This window comes from Mauremys mutica, unplaced genomic scaffold (assembly GCF_020497125.1).
Source record: "Mauremys mutica isolate MM-2020 ecotype Southern unplaced genomic scaffold, ASM2049712v1 Super-Scaffold_100125, whole genome shotgun sequence".
NCBI lineage: Eukaryota > Metazoa > Chordata > Testudines > Geoemydidae > Mauremys > Mauremys mutica.
The window spans coordinates 187,739-199,587 of NW_025423274.1; the positions used below are offsets into that span (position 1 = coordinate 187,739).

General features: G+C 54.5%; 3 non-coding genes across 3 annotated transcripts; 2 read left to right on the plus strand and 1 right to left on the minus strand.

Moving 5' to 3' along the window:
- The first annotated feature begins 3,252 nt into the window (after positions 1-3,252).
- Positions 3,253-3,326, plus strand: TRNAT-UGU. Its single transcript has one exon. It is a non-coding gene; the product is annotated as a tRNA-Thr (tRNA).
- Positions 3,327-10,592: 7,266 nt separating this feature from the next.
- TRNAA-CGC lies at positions 10,593-10,665 on the minus strand. Its single transcript has one exon. It is a non-coding gene; the product is annotated as a tRNA-Ala (tRNA).
- Positions 10,666-10,777: 112 nt separating this feature from the next.
- Positions 10,778-10,851, plus strand: TRNAI-AAU. Its single transcript has one exon. It is a non-coding gene; the product is annotated as a tRNA-Ile (tRNA).
- Positions 10,852-11,849: the final 998 nt, after the last annotated feature.

The following is an 11,849-nucleotide window of genomic DNA, read 5'->3' on the forward strand; positions in this document are numbered from 1 at the left end:
CTGGTTTTGCCCTCCCCTAACTGGGGCAGGGCTCAGGCTTTGTCTCCCCTACCTCTGCCCAGGGGCTTGGTCCCTCTTTCCAGGACCATGCAGTAAGTTGGTTTTTTTGGCAGAAGGGGGTTGCAGTGAAAGGAAATTTGAGAAACCCTGGCATAGAGCCTCTGAATATGTCTAGACTTGGCTCCCTGTGGCAGATCAGAGACAGAAAGTGCAGCCATGGAGACACCACACACCAACCTTGCCTAACAGGCAAGAATCAAACCTCCACAGAAAGACGCCCGTTGCTTTCTAACCCATCTCCCTAAGCTCTCAGCCACCAACACTTAACAAAGGGGCTTTTCTACACGATGGTTCTGGTCTCACTGAAGGGTCATTTCCAACTGTTTGCTCAGACCAGCATTAGGGAAAATGGTGCCCTGGGCAAAGCTTGTACTTTGGCACTTCCCCATTGCCCCTGGACGATCCCCACTCCCCCTTTACCGCTAGCTCCTGCACTCCCAGCCCTTGCACCTCCTTCACCCCTAACTCCTGCCCCCTCCTGTGCCCCCTTTGCCCTTAACTCCCTGTGCCACCAGCCATTGCCCCTCTCCTGCAGCCCCTTCACATGGCTCCAGTGCTGGGGGCCCCGCACTTGTTCTCCCTTTCCCTGGGCTTTGGCATCACTAGCCGCTGATTAGTGAGTAGGGTTCAGTGGTTCCCAAAATGTGGGGCATGACTCCTAGGGGGACACAGAGAAAAATTCATGGGGTCACCTCAGGGCCTGAGCCAGCCCCCATGGAGGGAGCAGCACTCAGCCCCACTCTGTCCCAGCTCTTCCCCAACCCCACCCTCAGCCTGGGGCTCTGGTGCCCAGCTCGGCCTTGACCCCCTTACCCCTGTCTGCACCCCTCTCCCCAGCAAGCAACAGCCCCACTCCCAGCCCATGTTCTCAACTGTGACTTCCGAGGGTCACAGCCATGGCTAAGAGGACACAGAGTGAAATGTTTGGGGACCACTGGTTAGGGTGATGTTCTCAATCATTTCTATGAAGTCCAATAAAAACTATTCCTCACCCACCCACCCACCCCTCCATCAGGACGGACTAGGTATGTTCTGCTGCCCTTCACTCATGCAGGAAGGATAATAACATTTCATTCCACTCAATCCTAAAGTGATTTGTAACCCACCACCATCCGAAACTGGTCATTTTGGGAAAGCGGCCCCATCATGCTGCATAGCTAGGCAGACTAGGTGTGTCTGTGCAAACACGGTCTGTTCCTGAAGTCTTTCCCCCAGCTCCTCACTAGATGTGAGGGGGGAGCTCATTCAGCCCCTGCTTCCACTTAGTATTTAAAAATTCCTTATTGTCCCTAGCTCTGCTGGCCTTAGCTTTCTCCTCCTGTCCATTTTCTAGCATCTCAGATGAGGTGGCCGAGTGGTTAAGGTGATGGACTGCTAATCCATTGTGCTCTACACGCATAGGTTCGAAGCCCATCCTCATTGGATGTATTTAGTTTTCACCCCTCCTTTGTAGACAACCATCTCCCCTTTGGTACAATGACAGATCAAACAATGTTGCTTCTTGCAAACAAAAACCTTCTCAGAAACTCAGAACTCCCTTGCTTTAAATAAAATGTCTAAATCCCAGATTTCTTTAAAAAATAAATTCTCTAGTGCTGTATTTCTTAGTTTTTATCTCAAAAGGGAACATCCTCATCATCTCCCCCAAACACCCTGGGACCTGCCAAAATTATTAAAATACCCTCAACCCGAGCAAGGCCAGAGCAGTGAACCAAAGCTAGTGTCTAGGCCAAGCTGATCTGAAGGAGGCAACTCCAACATTTTCTCCCTGCTTCCCTTGGCAAGGTCTGACTGAGAAAACAAAATTCCCCAAACTGAAAATTTTCTGCTGAAAAACCAATACTAGTTTGGTTGGGGACTTTGGTTTGCAAGTATTATTGTTATTATTCTCTTCTGATTTCTGAGTCAGTTCAGTTCAGTCTTTGTCCTCCAGGTGTGTTTCCACCTGCTGAGTTGTGGGGGAGAGAGGCCAAGTCATGATGTCTCTTCCCCTTTTTCATAGTTTCTTCCAACTTGCTAGGAAGCTCCTTTGTTACCATGTGACTCAAGCAATGTCCCTTGTCTCTGTGCTATCTCGGAGAAGTCTGCATTGTACACGGTTCCTGGGCTAGTCCTTGGGAGTGTGGATCCCTTCAATGGGCCAGCAGCGAGTCTGGCTCCTCCCTTGTCACACCTGAAAGGCTGGTGGGGGGCATTTCTCAACCTCATAACATATCTCAGTAACACACACAGAGCAAAACTTCATAACTTCCCAACCAATGCGAGCACACACAATCCAACACGATATTAATGTTCAACAGATCAAGACTTTTGAAATGATACGTCACAAGGCAGACTTTGAACAAACCATGTCATCATTATATGAGAGTGGTGAATATGGGGCTTCCAGGTCCTGCTCTGAGCACAGCGTGCCACACCTGGGCTTACATTGCAATGGAGACGTACCCTTAGAGTCCATTTCTCCTGGGATAAAGATGACCCACTCCTGACTCTCTGCCAATCCCCACTGGGCCCTGAGAAGTGTTGTTCGTGTTTGTATTCTATAAAGCAGAGGAGCAGATGAAGTTTTGCTCCCAAGGTGTGTGTGTGATTCTTTGGACAGGTCTACACTACAAAATTAGGTTGGTGTAATTACATTACTTGGGCTGGCAATGCAGTTCTATCAACCTAATCCCAGTGTAGATAGTGGCTCAGCTGTCAGAACTTTCTGGAGCTATGAAAGGGGAGGGGCCCAGCCTCTGTAGCAGGAATGCAGGGCAGGCGAGTTCACGGCGGGCATTATGGGATACTGGTGGAGGCCAGTTATGGTGATATAATGACCAGCAGCATTTACACTGACAATTTGTCACTTTAAGTTTGCTGCACAAAGCTCTAGGCCTCTCGTCGATGTGGTTTTATTTTGTCACCAAAACAGGGCAATTTTGTCGCCAGACGTGGCATTGCAGTGTGTGCACCTGCTGACCGAGGGACCGTTGTGTGTTTTTCACACACCTGAGCAATATAATGATACTGAAATAACTTTGTAGTGCAGACCTGGCCAAAGATTCACACACACAAACACACACACAGCTTGCAAGGAAAACCTCACCTGCTCCTTTGCTTTGCAGAATCCAAACACAAGCAAAGCTTTTCAGGCCCCAGTGGGGATGGCAGGGAGTCAGGTGTGGGCAGACACTGTTGTTGCCACAGGCAGGCACCATGGCTTAGCTGGTTAAAGCACCTGTCTTGTAAACAGGAGATCCTGGGTTCAATTCCCAGTGGTCCCTTGTTGACTAACTCTTGGGCAACCTGGTATTGGCTACTGTGGGAGGACAAAACACAGAGCTCTTTGGTCCAGCCCAGTATGGTTGTTTAAAATATACTCACAGGTGCTGATAACAGACTTACTGAAAGTTTGGGAGTTAAGAGCTGATAGGTCAGTGTTCCAGCCTGTCACAGATGATCCTGCTTTCTCTGGGACAGGGGCAGATCTGGGCTCTCACACTGAATGGCTCGTTGTGGCTGCCAGAACCTGTGGGCAGCTCATTTAGTTTACACGGAGGGTTGAGTCCTGCTTTGTGCACCGTGTGTGAGAATGAAAATCCTAAACCGCCCTTTGAAATAACGAATGCAGCAGGACGTGTTATTGTCCCTGCCCCAAAGCAGACAGACCAATGGAGAAATGCCATTGAGTCCAGGGTAATACTCCACTGCCATTTTACCTTGTTTGCTTGCTAAACTCCCTCCCAACCTTGAGGGCTCCCAGAGCCCGGTATTGAGCCTGAGCCGAGATGTCTACGCTGCAAATTTACCACCCCACAGCCCTAGCCTGGGAGCCTGCACTGGCACGGGACAGCTGTGGGTGTTTCATTGCAGTGTGGACATAGCCTAGCATTATGTCTACACTGCCATTAACACACCCAAGTCACTATTCTCAAACCCTGGGTCAGTTGATTCAGGCTTGTGAGGCTTGTGCTGCAGGGTTATAAAATTACAGCATAGACACATGGGCTTCAGCCCAGCCTCCGAGACCCCACGAGGGGTGAGGGTCTCCGAGCCTGGGCTCCAGTCTGAGCCCAGATGTCTACGCTGTAGTTTTTAGCTCCACAACCTGAGCCCCAGGAGCCCAAATCAGACCATCCAGGCCAGCGGGATTTTGTCACAGTACAGATGCCCTCTCAGGATATGTCTACACTGCAATGTAAGCCCAGGGTTAGTAGAAGTCATGTCAGCAGCCCCAACACATAAACATAAACCACGAGGGAAAGACCCACCCCCCAAGATAAGCTGGGCAGTGTCCTTCTCCCTACGGTTCGTAAGTCCAGCAACCAAAAGTCCTTTAACATGAGCCATCCCCTCTCTGCACCCCACTCACAGCTGTTGTCCTTAGTCAGTGCAAGCCCAGAGGTGCCTCTGTAGAGTTCACCTGCCATCCTGGGTGGAAAAGGGGGAAAATAAGAAGGCACCGTACTCACTATGTTGTCTAGGGACTCACTCATCCCTCCACAGCCCCCCTGTCCTAACGTTGGTCTAACACCTACATTTTAGTATTGGGACCCAGACCCTGACCCACTTGGCTTTGGAACCCCTGTCCCCTGCCTAGCAAGTGCTTTTGAATTGAGGGTGAGTCCCTCAGTCAGGGTCTGGCAAGCACAGTTATGCTGCCCTTGATTCACACAACAAGGATAACAAACCTTTATTTCTCCTGCCCCTGTAACATGGAGACTGGGAATCCAACACCAGCCACAAGTGATCATTTCAGCAAGCAACCCAACCTATTTCCAACATACTTTAAAATTCACATGCAGACTCATACACGAAACCTTGCAAGAAAATCTTTCTGAGGGGTCTGAAGCACCTGCTGCTGGAGGGAAGGAGGGAGCCGTGGGTTGGGATTGAGGGGCACCGGGAATAGGAGGGGGCTGTTGGTTGGGATTGAGGGGCACTGGGAATAGGAGGGGGCTGTGGGTTGGGACAGAGGAGAAGGGTGAAGAGGAGCAGGCTCTGGTTGGGACTGAGGAGCAGTGAGCATAGGAGGGACTGAGGGTTGGGATTGAGGGGCACTGGGAAAAGAGGGGACCTGGGTTTAGGCTGAAGAGCATCTTCATTTGGGGATCCAGCAGGACAGGGGAAGGCAGCAGGTGATTCTAATTCCTTAGGGATATTTTGTGTGTTTGTATGTGTGTGTGTGCAGGGAAGGAACATGCTCTATGCCCAGAGGCCTTTATTCCTCCAGGCTGCAAGGACAGAGGGGCTGTCAGGAAGTTGCCCCTTCAAACCCAACACAAAAAGACCCTTCTGAGGAAAGGGAAAATCCTACAGAGAAAAAGTAACATCAAAGAGGACTCCGGCAAGACAGTTTAAGATCTTGGTGAGTAGTTTATCACCTGACTCGGGGTTTGAACCCTGGACCCTCAGATTAAAAGTCTGACACTCTGCCCACTGAGGTAGCCAGGCTCACAAAGCAAAAGAGCAAGTTGGTGCAGAGGAGAAAGTAGTCAAGAAAACAAGAGCGGGAAACAATAGGGGAAACCTGCTGCTCTCTCTGGCCTGGTCAGGGGGCTGTGCCGATCGGGTTTCCACAGTAAGTTTGACATCAATATGGTGATCCATGGGAACCTTGGGGTCCCCAGGTTGCCTAAGGAGGGGTGAACCAGCCCAGGTCGGAAACGGAGCAGGTCAAAACTCCCGTGCTGATCAGTAGTGGGGTCGCGCCTGTGAGTAGCCCCTGCAGCGTAGCCTGGGCAAGACAGTGAGACACGGTCTCTTTTTATACACCCCCCTCCCCCGCAGAGCCTGGCTGGCGGGATGGGAGCTCCCATTGTGGGGATCCTGAACTGGTGGGAGGGAGGCACCATGTACCAGGGATCCCGAAATGCAGAACAGGGAGAGCCACACACCAGGTATCTTGCAGCAAGAGCTGCAGTCTTGATTTACAAACTGCAAGTGATGGGGAATTTACCACCTCCCTTGCGGAGCTTGTTCCACTAGATAATTAGCCTCACGATTAAAAAACGGTCATTTCCAGTTGGGATTTTCTGACATCGACTGCAAGCCAATGGGGCCTTGTTCAATCTTTGTCTGGTGAATTAAAGAACCCTTTAAAATCACATATCCCCCCCTCTGGGAATTTGTAAAACGTATTTAAACCAGTGATTAAATCGCCTCAACCTCCAGTCAGTGAAATCAATTGAGCTTCTTCAGTCTCTCGCTGTAGACATTTTCCTTGTTTTTAAAGGCAAAAATCCTGATCTTTCCAACAGGAGCTGCTGCTTCAATGTTCAGTTTGGGGAGGGATTTGGCTGCGCTCCGAGATCTGCCCGCGGTTACAATCTGCGATCCGAAGGGTCGAACGCAAACAGCGTTTAGATGGGACCGTTAGTGCCGCCCCCGTGTGGCCAAAGATTAGAACTGACCAGCAGAGTTTACAGCTGGAGCCTGGGACGCTCCTGAACAAACTGGGCACAAAGCCTCTCACGTGGGATCCTCGCTGTGCAGCAGGAGGCGGAGGGAAGCTGATTGTCAGGGCTCAGGGCTGCTCCCTGCCAGGCTGAGCCGGTGTCTGTGCTAAGCTCGGCATCAATCAGGTGATTCTGGGAAGTTCGGGGTCCCAGGGCTCCCAAAGGAGGGTGAAGCAGGACACCCCTGGAGCAGGTTAAAGCTGCAGGTTGACAGTGGGGTTGCTGCCCCTGTGAACAGCTGCTGTAGCACCGCCTGGGCAGGACAGGGAGAGCCAGTTTTACCCGCCCCCCAGCCTGTATCGGGGGATGGGAGCACTCACACCCTGGGGACCCACCCACCAGAGATCTTCTACGGGGGGAGAGTGGCACCCACACACCCAGGATCTTGTGGGGGGGGACAAGGACATCCACACTCCGGGATCCTCTGCAGAGGGACGGACACCCACACACCCAGGATTCTGTATGGGGGGCAGAGGTACCCGGACACGTGGGCGGGAGAAAGAGGCACCGAAACATCTGGGATCTTACCTGGGAGGACAGCGGCGCCTGCAGCTCGACATGAGACGGGGGCGGGGGGGGGCAGGAGCATTTCCCAGTTCCAGGCTGTCCCCGTCTGGCCAAGGCACAGAGCTCACAAGCAGAGTTTAAAGCTCCAGCTGCCAAGCTGCAAAACAAGCTGGGCTCTGTGGCTGGTGCCTGTGATCCCAGCGCCTGGGGAGGCTGAGGCTAGCGGATCGCTTGAGCTCAGGACTTCTGGGCTGCAGGGGGCTATGCCGGTCGGGTGTCTGCACTAAGTTCAGCATCAATATGGTGATCCCAGGGAAGCTTGGGGTCTCGAGGTTGCCTAAGGAGGGGTGAACCGGCCCAGGTCAGAAATGGAGCAGGTCAAAACTCCTGTGCTGATCAGTAGTGGGATCGCACCTGTGAATAGTCCCTGCAGCGTAGCCTGGGCAAGACAGTGAGACACGGTCTCTTTTTAGACACCCCTACCCCACAGAGCCTGGATGGGGGGATGGGTGAACCCACACGCTGGGGAATCTGACTTGCACCCAAGCAACACGGATCTTGAAAAGAGGAACAGCGACACCCACACACCACAGAGCCTGGATGGGGGCAGGGGAACCACACACGGGAGCTAGTTCATGGGGTGGGGGGGACACCCATATGCTCCGTTGCACCATTCTTAATGAGAAGAACAGGGGCATACACACAACACAGATCCTTAACGGGCGGGGGGGGCACCCACACAATTCACTATTAACCAGGAGGGGATTTTAATGGGGCCCAGCGCACCCACGCACCAGGGATTGTTAAGGGTTGAAGGACCAGGGACACCCACACACACTGAGATCACGGCCTTGGAGGAACGCAAACCCTCCACAGAAGGACCTGGTCTGTTCCATGATGGCAGCCCAGCCTGGGTGCGTCAAAGTCTCTTTTTATACAGCCACACCCCAGAGATCCTGACTAGGGGAGAGAGACACCCACCCACCAGAGATCCTTAATGTTCTAGGGTGCACCCACACACCAGGGATTCTTATGGGTGGGAGGAATGGAGACAGCCAGACACACTGAGATCACTTCCTCCAAGGAGCCTGGGCCAGACAGGGAGACACAGTCCCCCTTTACATATCTGCCAGACAACCTTCCTCCCACTCCCTCCACACAATGTTCTTATCTAGAGGTGAAGCCAGGGAAACCACATGGAGGATTCTTATCTGGGGAACTGGGGGGACCCACTTACCACCAGAGATTCTTAAGGGCAGGAGGATCAGGGACTACCACCTCTGTAGCATGGGGGTGGGTCACCTGCTGGGATCATCTGGGCATATTTCACCTCGTCAGCTCCCTGCCATTGCCTTGGGGGCCCCTTGTTCGCTGCCTCTGGTACCCAGTTTAGCCTCCTTCCTGAGGGCTGAAACGCTTTGATCTATCTTAGGTCTGTGGGATCAATATGTGTCATGGTGTAATTCTGTGTTATTCGGGGGTCAGACTAGCTGAGCTAATGATCCCTTCTGCCCTTAAACGCCATGAAAACATTTCCCTGGTTTCTCCTTGCGCCTGACAGACACCACGGTGAGGGGCCCAAGAGAAGATCCCGCACACAGCGCTCTGGCTCTTACTTTACTTGGGGACGTCAGCGCTTTCCTAGCAAAGCTGCTGCTAAAGCGCTGGATTTGGGGAATGGTTCGGCTCCGATTCAGAGATCTGCCTGAGGGGTGTGAACCTGCCACGGGGAGTGGGAAATGAAACCAGCAATGGGAGGTGTTGGCTGAGCTCCAGGCTGCCCCCGTGTGGCCAAGGCTTAGAACTGAGCAGCGGAGTTTAAAGCTGGTGCTGGGAGGGACCTGAACACGCGGGGCATGAAGGCTCTTCCGTGTAACGCTTGTTGGGTGGGCAGCTGAGTGTAGCTGATTGCCGGAGTTCAGGCCTGCACCCCAGGGTACTGAGCAGGTGTCTGTGCTCAGATTGGCCTCGCTATGATGGTTTCTAGGAAGTGTGGGGTTACCAGTCTCCCTAAAGGGAGGGGAGCCAGGCCAGGAAAGGAGGCTTTCAAAACAATGGTACGAATTGCCAGTGGGACGGACCCTGTGAAGAGCTGCTGCAGCCCTGCCAGGGAGAGCCGGTCTTTCTTTATGCAGCCTCCGCCCATTCCTCAGGACAAGGGTTGTGCTCAAAGATCTGTGCCCCGTGTTTTCACCTCCATGTGAAGCGCACAGTGCAAATAACCCTCAGATCATCAGCTCAGTTCCAGGCTCCACTTCCACCGGCTCAGGCCAGATGGTGCAGAGGAGCCCCTGGGTGGCTGTGGGCCTGGGGAGGCTTTTGATTTTTCGGCCTGACCGCTACGGGCAGCAAGGCCAAAAGTCAGATGGCCGGCTCTCCCGTCCACCACGCTCATCAGAAGCCCTTAGTCGACAGGCTCGGCGAATGCGGGCATCGCCCCCCACTACCTCTCGCATGCAAAGCGAGCGCTCTGCCGCTTGAGCTAATTCTCTGCAGCTGGCCTGACTCTCAGGCACCGGGCAAAAAAAGGCAAGGGCTCTGTGGCCTTAAGCAGAACACAGCCTGAAATGGGGGGGAGGGGGGCGTGCTACCCAGAGCTGGGGAAGGGGGTCCGAGTCCCAGCCACGCTCCACGGCACAAACACCAACGCTCCCTCCCTGGAGTGTGTCTGGGCTGAGAGTTAGCCCCTGAAACAAGCACCAAGCTTCAGAAGACAACGCAGGGATAGATCACTTGACGATTGCCTGCTCTGGCCATTGCCTCTGAAGCGCCTGGCATCGGTTACTGTCAGAAGACGTGATGGTGGCCTAGCTGGACCATCGGTCTCACCCAGGAGGGCCGTTCTTATCTTCACCACTTTCCTCTAATCCAAGCAAAGCCAGGAGCAGGCCCAGCTCAGCAACTCTAGCAGACTCCCTGGCCCCTGGCCCAGCATACAGCAAAACGACCATGCCTCCACCAGGATAGACAGCCACCGACTCCCTCTTCCAGACCAATGCAGCCCTTCCCCGCTTTGGCTGTCTCCAAGCTGTCTGCGTGCTCTGCTCTGCTCCACGGCTGCCATGCTGCCTGAGATCAGGAGGCTGCGAGGTCTCACGTTCTCAGCTGAGCTGGTATCGCGTGCCACCCCGCCCATCTCCTCATTCCCTTCATGGACCCCTGGGATGTGAGTAATTCTGTATTTGAGTGGCTCTCCCTCCCAGCCAATGAGCTTGGCGTAGACTAGCAGGGAAGGAGGAGGAAAGGGATTGTGCTCCAGTGAGAGCTCAGAAAGGTGCAGGTCCCCCACTAGAGCCCAGCCCATCAGAGCACAGCAGAGCAGAGCAGGCTGGAGAATGTGTGTATGGGTCTGACTACTTCTCCCCTGCTCTTCCATTTGAGCTAACTTCCCCCAGCTGTCTCCAGCCTCCCAGTCAGCGCAAGGGGGAGAAGGGCCGGGGAGGAAGAGCTTTGTGCTCCGCAAGGGCTGGCTTTTTGGGAGGCCAAGCAGGGAGAGGGATGGAGGCCACGGGAGGAGCTGAGCCGGCTGACTGTCCATGGCTTCTAAAAGAAGGGCAAGGAAAGGTCCCGTGGCTGCCTTGCCACAGGAGAATGCGGGCATTGATCCCGCTGCCTCTCGCATGCGAAGCGAGCGCTCTACCACTTGAGCTAATTCCCCTACCTTGGCAAATGGTGTCTTGATTCATCCATTCGATAACAGAGGCCACATCGTTCCCCGCGCCAGCCGGTGACTCCTTCCAAAAGGGTCAGGCAAAGAAGGGCTTCCCGTAGGCCAGCTAGCTCAGCTGGTTACAGCGTGGTGCTAATAACGCCAAGGTCATGGGTTCAAGCCCCATGCTGGCCACTGCGGGAGGGAGAGGGTGACTTCTGCTCTTTTGGCTGACTGCTAGGGGTGGCAGAGGCCAAAACCAGGTGGGCCGGGAGCGGGCAAGAGCCCTGCTGGGCGCCGGGCAGGACGAGGCTCCGGACACCTCCTGGGCTCCTCGCTCCACCTGCTGCCTGAAAGGAAATTGGGCCCGGGGAGGAGACGGGTGAGCCCGGCTGGCTGCCTTCCAGGCTCATAGGAGGCCAGGCTTGAGCTGCCCGCCCGCAAAGCCAAAATCGCAGGCCTGCCGGCTCGCCCCCATTGTCCACAGGAGGTTGACTTGATGGCCCGAATTCTTGCCGGCCGCCAGCTCCACCCAAATGGACCCGACGCCGGATCACGCTCCCCAGCCCAAGCCACAGTTGAAGGCTTAATCCTCGGCACTCCAACCTAGGGGAGAGGCTTCACACTCCGCCAGCGCAGGGTGACCTTTGGGACTTCCCTGGACACCATCCTCCCACCGCCCACAGCCAGACCCCCCAAGCCCACCCCTCTGACAGGAAGAAGCAGGAGGACCACTCCGCCCAGGGGCACCACCACTCCCACTGAAACACCCAAACGGTCCTAACGCTGGGGCCAGGCAAAAAAGAAAAGCAAGGAAAAGATTTCTAAATGGCCACTCTGCCAGAGTCGTACAGCTCCGCAAGTGAAACCGGTGGGAGGGTGCTGCCCGCTCCTCCCTGGGATGCTGCTCCTCCGGGCACCCCGAGGGGCTGCGGGGGCAGGGTGATAAGCGACATCATCCGAGCTCCCTGCATCCAGGTCACTTTCCTCAGCCGGGCTGCATCAGGGGAGGGCAGAGAGCAGCAGCTTCTGATGCTCCCGTCACAGCACAGCCCAGGTGGGGAAAGTGACCAGGACGCATGGAGCACATAGTGCTGCTCCTCGCTCCCCACAACCCTCTATGGGGCCATGGACGAGCATTGGGGGCAGGGGAGAGCAGTGAGCACCTTTGCACTGGCACATGGTGCCCTTTG